Raw genomic sequence first — 10,775 nt, 5'->3', positions numbered from 1 at the left:
CTCCCTTTCTCCAGGCCTTTGTGTTCTTGCTTTCCTCCTCCTCCTCCCCGATCCAAGCTTTAGCTCCGACAGCTTCCTCTCCTCTGAGCCTCATGGCACCCCGTCTTCCTGGAGAGCCTCTGGCTTGAGAAGGCAGCTTCCTACTGAACTTGAGAATTTTTAAAAAAATATTTTATTTATTTATTTGACACACAGAGAGAGAGAGAGAGAGAGAGAGAGAGAGAGAGAGTGAAAGAACACAAGCAGGGGGAGTGACAGAGGGAGAGAGAGAAGCAGGTTTTCCTCTGAGCAGGGAGCCCAATGCGGGGCTCGATCCCAGGACCCTGAGATCATGACCTCAGCTGAGGGCAGATGTTTAACCAACTGAGCCACCCAGGTGCCCCTGGACTTGAGAATGTTTATTGTCTCTCAAGTGGTTATGGTGGAGATGGTGACCCCAAATATCATGGTCAGGGCATTTGTCTTCCTTCTATCACCTTCTATCACCCCCAGGACAGGGCTGCGATGGGCTGCACATTCCAAATCCCCTCAAGTTAATTGAACTTGGGGTTGTGCTGCTTCTCCTCTTCCTTTTCCAGCTCTTCCCCACAAGGCTGATTCCCAGCTTTCCTGGTAGATTGCAGGGCAAGGATTTCCCCCTGTTAATTCAAATTATCACAGACTCTTAAACTCTTTGAAAAAGACAAACAGAGGAATGACGTTTTACCTTTATGCTTGAAAGGACAAGACAGTCCCAAAGGTATTCTTCGGTCTAACAAACAAACAACAATCTCATAAATCTTTATGCCTTTTTGAAATTGAAGAGGTTAATTTAAATAATGTTTTCAGGGGTGCCTAGGGGGCTCAGTCAGTTAAGTATCCAACTCTTGGTTTCAGCTCAGGTCATGATCTCAGGGTCGTGAGTTTGAGCCCCGCCTCCAGCTCGGTGCTGGGCATGGAGCCTGCTTGGGATTCTCTTTCTCTCCCTCTCTCCCTCTGCCCCTCTCCCTGCTTTTGTGCTCTCTCTTTAAAAAAATAAATTAATTAATTAAATATTGTTTTCAGACAAATAAATTGTGAATGGCCAACTGGAGTTGCAGACTTTTAAGGTTTACAAATTACATTGTATTGGTCATATAGCAATCTTCTCTAATGTCTGCATGTCTTAAAAGATTCCTTTGTGCAAATTACACTTCCAAAGATGATATAAATATAACATAGAACAGGATTACATATTTTCACACCAGTGGGACTGAATGTTCTTGATTTACCACTTTATCAGAATCAACTCTATGAAGCAGAATCGTGTCTGATTTTCTTCAACTCTGGGATAAGAGGGAATATGTTCTCATCTTGCTGAGATTTATTTTGTGAGCATTTATGGGGCTTGCTTTTTAAAACTGAGCACCAGAATTTCATTTTAGGGCATTTAGAGGGGGGGGAAAAAGGCAGGCCTGAATGTACAAAAGAGAAAGTTAACAAATGGAATACAGGACACATTCTGGTTTTCACCCATAATTGGGAGGCAGGTTCAGTTACTCCAGGGCAAGTGAGAGGGTTTGGCTCAAGCAAGGCAAAGGAGCTGTGGCTGGGGAAGGCTCTGGGAAGAGGCAGATCTCTGGAAATATAGTAATTCTCAGCATGACCTTTAAAAAAATCTCTAGGGTAGACAGCACTTGCCATCTGGCTCAGGGATAGCTAAAATATTGGAGACAGTTTTTTTTTACCCCAATTGAGGCTGGATATCTCTGAGATCAAGAAGACCTCTTACCCACCAACACCCAGACTTAACTTGAAGGAGAAGCTGAAGGAAAGCTCGGTGGGGTCCATGCCAACTGTTCATTTTTTTTTTTTTTAAACTTCTCTATTTCAAAGACTCGATTTCCATTTATTTATGCTCCTGGTTCTCTACTAATCACTCCGCAGACTGTGGTTGTCTCTATCCGTGCCCTTCCTTCCAGACCGGGTGCCCTGGGGAGAGGAGCCATGCCCATGTGGAAGCCTCAGGACACCGCCTCATAGTGGACAGAGGAAGGCTCCCGTGAGGGCGAGTAGAATTCACCTCCGTGGACTCCTCCTCAGTTACTGGCCTGCACGGCTCCACCTAGCCTTGAACTGGAGATCTGGAGATACAGCCGCTGTCGGAGGTCCTGCCTTCTCATTGGATGTCAGAGCATGTGAGGTGGCTGACTGTGGTCTGCGTGGGAGGGAAGCATGAAGGCCCTTAGAAGTCCAGGTTGGACCACTTTATGCCGATTGCAGCAGTGGGAGGAGCAAACGGAGCCCCAGAAGTGGAAGCCCTCTACTGCCCCCTGCAGGTAAAAAACCGGGACCTGCAGGACCTGCCCAGGAACAAGAGGGACCCTGGCATGAGCCTCCACCAGGGATCTGTCCTGGGAGGAGGGGGCACTGAACCGGCCACTGAATCATAAGGCTTAGGGGCCGGGTATTGTGTTCTTTGTCTCTGATGTTCTTTGTCATATTCTTTTGATTATGCTTCACTATAACCACTCCATCATATACCCGTCTAACCACTCAACAACCCTAACAATACTGGCCACTTTTGCATTTATTTTCACCCACCCTGATTCGCTTTATTCAAAGAAAGAAATTCTTAGAGGCAGGAGTCCTACTATCTCCCCATCATGGTCATCATCTCCCTGAGGAGGTCTGATAGCCCTAAGGAGATTGCTAGTGCTTTACCCATGAGAGTATTAACCCTCCCTCTCTTTGTAGCTTTGGTAGACTAACTATCCAATCTTCCAGAACACTCTTCAGGGCCCTCTATTGGGAGAGCATATATCTCGGTTTGGATGGAACAGTCCCAGTTTACGCTGGTTGTCCTGGTGTAATTATCACTAGTGCCCTCCTTCCCCTGGTTTGGACAATAAGCTGTCTGGTCATCCGAGGGCAAGGTGTTTTGCAACTACTTCAATATGGCGACTCTGCTGCAAGTAACCTCCCTCTCCCCAGCCCCACTCACTGTCACTTGTCACTGTGGTCGCTACCCCAGTCTGAGCCCTGATTGCCCGGAGCCCTTTCTGGCAGCTCTGTGCCCACTACATCAGTTAGCAGGCTTTCATGAGCAACATGATACTCCTCTGGAATCCCATGTGGGGTACGTGCTCACCAACATATCTCTGCTTCTTCCCTCTCCACCAAAATCAGAACCTCCCTTCTCTTTAATACTTAAAAAAAATGTCATCTTAATGTACTCAGGTCTGAAAGGTGGGAGGGGATGGCTTGTCCCAAAGTTCTGAGGCCTGTCTACTAACCCCTAAGAACTTATCATGAGAAAGAGGCTGGGAATATCCCCCAAAGAACCTTCCTGCTTCTACCCTGCCAGAGTGGCTGGAAGGGAGGGCAGGGAGGAGTCCTCAAAACAGGAAAAAAAGATTGTGCTAGGGATTTTCAGTGTGTTTGGAGTGAGGAAAACCACTGTAGTGGAGTAGTGTTGTGCCTCACTCTGCCTCTCAGCAGCAGTGTAGACTGCTCTGTCAAAAATGATTCATCATGAGAGAGTGGGGGTTTGAAGCTGAGACCTTTCCCCCACAGATCACTCAATGAAAGCATTCATTTAGAAGTTGGATTGTTACAGAGGGAATTCCTCATATGGGTGGGAAACTATCTGTCCCAACTCCTTTTCTCCCAGACCGAAGAAGAACTTACCATTCAGATGCCAAGACATGCACGTGTAGACACATTCATTTATTCAACCAATATTTCTTGAATGTTACTATGTACCAGGTGTTCTAGGTATGGGGAACGTATGGAAATTCTTACATGCCATTTGGTCCTACGTTCTACACACACACACACACACACACACACACACACACACACCTTTCATATAAGAATCCATTGTTTCTTCCATTTTGAATCTTGTAATGCGGCTCCTCACAAATGTGGCAAGTTACAAGACCCAAATGGGGTATGTTCTGGAACTTTGGTTTTTCCAGGCTAAAAAGGTTCAGGAGAGCTATGGTTCATGGCTATGCGGGGTTGGCAGGAGAGTGATGGTCAAGACAGACACAATTTCCCAGGTACAGTCCTGGTATCAAGTCTACCTCTCTTCATACACCAACACCTACCACACCTGGGAATAATCTCCCTTAACCATCTTTTGAGGAGCAGGCCCCTCTGGCAGGATTCTTTCCCTCTCCTAGGAGCACTGAAACCTGCCCTCTTATATAATAAGCCCTTAGGGTCACCTGGAGCATCTAGGAAGCCAGAGACACATCCACAGGGGTAAACAATGGTCCAAGTCCATGAGCCATCTGGTGGGAAGAAACCCGATAAGGCTCCAATCAGAGCTGGGGGTTCATCCCTAGCTTCCTTCAGAGCATCATTCCCTACTCCATGATCGTCTGTGATGGGCTGGATTGTACTCTGCTCCTAAGCTTGTGCTCCATTCTAAGAGGGCACATACTGGAGGTAGTACTTCTGAGAAGACTTTCTTAGAGATGTTCTGGAGGACAGGAGGAGAAAGGCCTTTAAAAGAGAATCCCAGGGCACATCGGGTGACCAACTGTTCAACTTGCCTGGGACTGAGGGCTTGCCTGGAATGTGGACCTTTCAGTTTTAAAACTGGGCAAGTTCTGGGTGAACCTGGATAATTTCCCCTAGTGGACAGGGGTTCAAGAGCTGGGTGGGAGGCTGGGTGGGAAAGAGGCAGGGAGCTAAGGGGGGCAAGAGGTAGTGGCCATACTGCTGCTGGTATCTTGAGCAGTCCAGATCCTGGATGTGGTCCCTGTTTGGAAGAATCTAACACTTTGAGTATGAAGGCCTGCCCTCGTCCCACATAGGTGGTGTGGCTGCAATGATGTTGGGGTCAGGGGACAAAGCATCAGGGACTTGGGGGTGGAGAAGGAGCCTGATGGCTCTCTGTGCCAGCTGGTTGCTGCGGGGCCCATGTGAGGCTGGGGCTGGGTAGCTGTGCCTCCATCCTGCATTCAGGACCAACCTCCCCCTGCACTGGGGCTTCCTCTCTGGCTGGCAGAGACATACAGTCGGTTGTTGCTCTGTAGTTTGTAGCCTGGCGGGAAAAGTAGAAGTGGCTACCCAAGCAATTATAGCATCAGTGCAGACACAGGGGCTCTTCAGGGCTGGCACTGCACAGGAGGGTACCTTTGACCACATCCAGGAGTGGGGATGTAGGAAGAATGCCAGGCTTGGGCTCTGGAGCCTTGGGGAAAGGAACATCAGAGGGAGAACTAGAACTCTCTTTTAATATTATCATCACGAGACACTTTTGTTTCCCTTGACCTCTCTGGGGCACAGGGGCTGGGTTCGGCTGTGGGCTATAGCACCAAGCCTCTGAATCACCTCCACGCACATCACATTGTGTGATGTCTGCTCATAATCAGGTTGTCAGCTACTTGAGCGTCTCAGGGATTTCTACCTTGTTCCCCTGGGTCATGAATGCATGGGTCAGACTCCAGGCAGCTTAGCTAAGACTGAAAGAATTCAACTTACATCTGAACTACTGGGGCGCCTGGGTGGCTCAGTCAGTTAAGCATCTGCCTTTGGCTCAGGTCATGATCCCGGGGTCCTGGGATTGAGCCCCGCATCATCCACCAGCTCCCTGCTCAGCCGGGGGTCTGCTTTTTCCCTCTCCCTCTGCTCCTCCCCATGCTTGTGCTCTCTCTCTCTTTCAAATAACAAATAAATAAAATCTTAAAAAATTTTTTTTGAACTACTGCTCTCTCAAGATAGTCTGCAGTTTGAGTTGAGCCAAGCTAACTGCCTCCTTGGAAAACAAAAACAAAAACAACAAACACACCAATACTCTTTGGAGGAACCACACAGAATCCATAGTCTTTATAGTGTAACCTCACTGTGTCCAGGATACAGTCCAAATTTACTCCAAATATGAAGAAACAGGAAATACAAACCACACTCAAGAGAAAAGACAACAGAGATGTTCCCCAAGATGAGCCGGATGTTGGGATCTGTACACAAGGATTTTGGCACGCAAAGATGCAAAGAAGAATATGCTCATGTTAAAGAAAAAAGATAGGAAACATAAGCAGAAAAATATAAACTTTTAAAAAGAACCAAATGTAAATTTCAGAATTCAAAGATGTAATACTACATGAAATTTTTAAAAAATCACTGGAGGAGCTTAGTAGAAGCATGGAGATAGCCGAAGAAAGAGCCAATGAACTTGCAGATAGATAAACAGGAATTATCCAATCTGAGGATCAGAAGAAAAAATTTTAAAAAATGAGCAGAAACTCAGGGATCTGTGGGACAAAACAAAACAAAACAAAACATAACAAAACAAACTCAAACCCTCTAATATATGTGTTCTTGAGTCCCAGAAGGAGAGGAGAGAGAGAATGAGGCAGAAAAAAATATTCAAGGAAGTATGCTGGATATTTCCCAACTTTGGTAAAAAACAAACATTTTCAGATTCAGGAAGCTTGGTAAACTCGAAGCAGAATGGAAAATAAAATCACCACCACGACAAAGGCACATCTAGGAAGATCATAGTCAAACTGCTACAAGCCAAAGGTAAAGAGAAAATCTTGAAAGCACCCAGACGAAAAGGACACACTGCATACAGAGAAGAACATTTTCAATGTCACGATTTTCTCATCAAAAACACTGCAGACTGGAAGACAGTGGAACGACATCTTTAAAATTCTGGAAGAAAACAAAATAGTCAATTCAGAATTGCTTTTCCAGTGAAAATATTCTTCCAGAATGAAGATGAAATAAAACCATTCTCAGACAAAAGAAAACTCGGAGAATTTGCCGTCAGCAGACCTGCAGGATGAGAAATGCTAAAGGGAGGGAAGGAGTCCAGGTGGAAGACAGAGTTGCAGGGTGCAGTGAAGAGACATGGTAAATCTGTACCTAACCAGAAAAATCTGGTTTTTCTTCTTCTTTTTTTTAAAGATTTTATTTATTTTTGACACAGAGAGACACAGAGAGAGAGGGAACACAGGCAGGGGGAGTGGGGGAGGGAGAAGCACGCTTCCCGCGGAGCAGGGAGCCTGACACGGGGCTCGATCCCAGGACCCTGGAAGCATGACCTGAGCCGAAGGCAGACGCTTAAGGACTGAGCCACCCAGGCGCCCCAATCTGGTTTTTCTTCTTAAATAAAAAAGGCATACCTGTTTAAAGCACACATCGTAACATTGTATCATGGAGTTTATAACATATGTAGATGTAACATACAGGAAAACTCTAGCATAGTGGATATGGGTGGACTCCTTCAGTTCTGGGGTTCTTCATGCAATATTAACTCTAAGGAGATGAAAAAGCTGAGGATGTGGAGCAGCAATTCTCTCCAGGGCCATAGCTCTCGGCCTGTGGTCTGGCAAGCCCTGGGGGCGCCTGAGATCCTCTCGGTGGGGGGGTGGGGGGGTGGGTTTTGAGGTCGAAATCACTTTCACAATAATACTAAGATATTTGCTTTTTTCTCTTTCTTTCATGAGAGAACCACGGAGTTAGCAGACGCCCCATGAGGTGTGGCGACATCATCCCCTGGCGTGTATTTGTGCATCCTTGTGTCTTAAAATGTTCGCCAATTTAATTTCTAATATAGTGACTATGAATAGATATAACCTACATAAACAAAAGTTCTTTGAGGTTCTCAATTTGTAAGGGGATAAAGTCTGAGAAGAACTGCCTTAAAGCAACCACTAGAAATACTACACAAGGAATACAATATGCTGAATACAATACGATATAGCACAATGCAATAATTTTTTTTTTTTAAAGAAAGGCAAAGAGGTATAGCTAAAAGGCCAATCTATCAATTAAATTAAAATGGAATTCTGAACAGGCTTAATTCACAGGACTCTTTTCTAACAGGGTGACCTATTAGAAATCGTCCTGGTTGGTCTGGGACAGAGCCGTTTCCTGGGATACAGGAGTTTCACAACTAAAACTGGTTCAGCCCCACACCAACTGGGACGATTGGTTATTTCTAGCCCTTCAAATCAACTACTTTGTCCCTCTTTCCCTTGGGCAAATGTGAGCCCCTAAAGAGCAAAAGCCACATCTGTGCTATGCGTAGGCCCCCGACAGGTAAGAGGCCTGGATGAAGGAGGGAAAGGAAGCAAGCTACGAAATCATAAGTATACCATGTTCACAAAAATAGAAAACATCCATGAGAACAATCTGAAATGACTGTGACCATCTTAGAGTAGAGGGATGTGGATGAATTAAAAAAATGTTTCTCTGTGGGTGCCTGGGTGGCTCAGTTGGTTAAGCGACTGCCTTCAGCTCGGGTCGGGATCCTGGAGTCCCGGGATCGAGTCCCACATCAGGCTCCCTGCTCGGCAGGGAGTCTGCTTCTCCTTCTGACCCTCCCCCCTCTCATGTGCTCTCTATCTCTCATTCTCTCTCTCTCAAATAAATAAATAAAATCTTAAAAAAAAATTAAAAAAAAATGTTTTTCTGTTTAGTGAAATTTCTTTAATGTTATTAAATCACTTTAATAATTATAAAATAAATGTATTTAGAGCGATAATTATGGCTAGGTGAATCTTTCTAAGCCAGAGAAGATTAGAAGGGTGAGGCCATGGATCCTGAAGATGATGCTAGACCCTGAAGATGATGCTAGACCCTGGCTCTGAGGGCATGTTTAATCTGCATGATTAATGAAGAAGGGCTTTCTGTCCTTCAGTACACACTCAGGCCAGGCACAGATGCTTTCAACCTTGGGGGGCTTCTACCTAAAGACAAGTTGATAGCCCACTGTCTCAACTCCCTACTGTGTCTCTGATTCTCACTTACACCTTCTGCACCTTCTGCACCTGCTTCTGGGTCCATTGCATCTTGTTTCTCACTAACCAAGAAGAGGCAAAGGGCAGAAGCAGAGAGGGGGATAGGATTGAGAGAAAGCAGGGGGAGTACATGATGTGAGTGCAGGAATGCAGGAGAACATTTTCAGTTTGAATTTTTAGTTTTTGGTTTAAATTTTGAAATTCCCGTTGGTGCTGCCACCTGCTGTCCTGCATCAGGAAGGGCCTAAAAGGAACAGTGGGGGCTTTTCCAGACCAGGGAGGTTTTCCTGCAGCCTTCATTAGACCCCAGCATTTGGAGAGGAGTTTACTCTTTCTTGGAATCCAAACAGCCATGGGAGACCCTGGGCTGGTGGGGGAGGGGGGGCAGTTTCCTGTTTTTAGACACCTTGCCCCGGGCCAGGACACCGTTGGGTCACACCGTTGGGTCTTTCCTGCCCTGCATCAGGTAAGGAGCAAAGTACAGGAAGAGGGTGGAGAGCAGAGGGGGCTGAGGAGGCCTGAGTCAGCTGGGCTGAAATCCTGGGCTTCCGTTCTTAATGGACACTAGAGCTGTGGAGAGGGATGCCTGGGTGGCTCAGTCGGTTAAGCATCTGCTTTTGGCTCAGGTCATGATCCCAGGCTCCTGGGATCGAGTTCCGTGTCGGCCTCCCTGCTCGGCGGGGAGTCTGTTTCTCCCTCTGCCTGCCACCCCGCTGCTTGTGCTCTCTCTCTCTCTGACAAATAAATAAATAAAATCTTAAAAAAAACAACAACAACAAATAGAGCTGTGGACAGATATTTAGGGGATGGGAATGACTCTAACAAGAGTTGAGTCTGTCCTTCAAGCTCCACTCTCCCCAAGTCATCTCAGGTTATGCAAGGTAGGGCCTCAGTGCCCATAGGTTAAGGATATTCAGGCAGAGGCTAAATCAATCCTGAAGGAGTGTCAGCCACTAGTGTTGACCCTCTCTGCTCCACCTTCCCTACTCTGTCAGCTGTGTCTACAACATCAAGTGATCATGCTCCTCCCCAGCTTAAAACCTTTCAGTGAATGCACCCTCTGATCCACAAGGTGAAGCCCAAGCCACTTGAGCATCATGGCACATTCTTCAATCATAATTGGGCTCTGCTTGCCTTACACCATGTGGTTCCCTCCTGTCATATGTGTTCCAGCCTCACTGGTGATCTTACTTTTGCTAAACATTGCCTTGCATTTGCACACGTGACTCCTTGGCCACTTCTGTGTTTTTCAGGTATCAGAGACCAAAAGGTAGCATAACACAGTGGCTAAAGGAGTAGGCTCCTAAGTCAGATTCACCAGGCTCAAATCCAGGCACTGCCTCTTAGAAGCTTTGTGACCATGGTCAGCTTATGATGTTTCTCTGTGCCTCTAAAAGTCCTCACCTGTAGAAGAAAGATGAAGACGATGGTACCCACTGGGGTGTTGTGAGGATTACATGAACTGATAACCAAAACTTCTTTGGAGAGTGCCTGGTATTTGGTGAACACTCAATCAAGATCTTGCTTAGAAAGGCAGAATAGTAGCAAAATAGTTGGGTCAGTGGTTTTCAACCAGGAGCAATTTGCTCCCCAGGGGATACTTGAAAATATCTAGAAATTTTTGGCTTTCACAGCTGTGGGGATGCTGCTGGCATCTAGTGGATAGAGGCCAAGGATGATACTAAGCATTCTACAATGCACAAGACAGCACCTTCACAACAAAAAATTATCTGGCCCAAAATTTCAATAGTGCTGAGGTTGAGAAACTTTGGGTTAGGTGGTCAGGCTCCTCTAGAACCAATCTGTTTGCGTTCAAATCCCGACTCTGCCTTTGATATATGACCTTTGGCAAATTCCTAAAGAACTCTGTGTTCCTTAATTTTTGTGATGGTTAATTTTGTGTGTCAATTGACCAGGTCAAGGGATGCCCAGATAGCTAATTAAACATGATTTCTTGGTATGTACATGAGTGTGTTTCCAGAAGAGATTAGCATTTCAGTTGGTAGACTGAGTAAAGCAGATGGGTCTCCCACTATGGCTGAGCATCATCCAATC

Source organism: Zalophus californianus, chromosome 9 (genome assembly GCF_009762305.2).
Source record: "Zalophus californianus isolate mZalCal1 chromosome 9, mZalCal1.pri.v2, whole genome shotgun sequence".
Taxonomy (NCBI): Eukaryota; Metazoa; Chordata; class Mammalia; order Carnivora; family Otariidae; genus Zalophus; species Zalophus californianus.
This window is presented reverse-complemented; position numbering follows the sequence as displayed.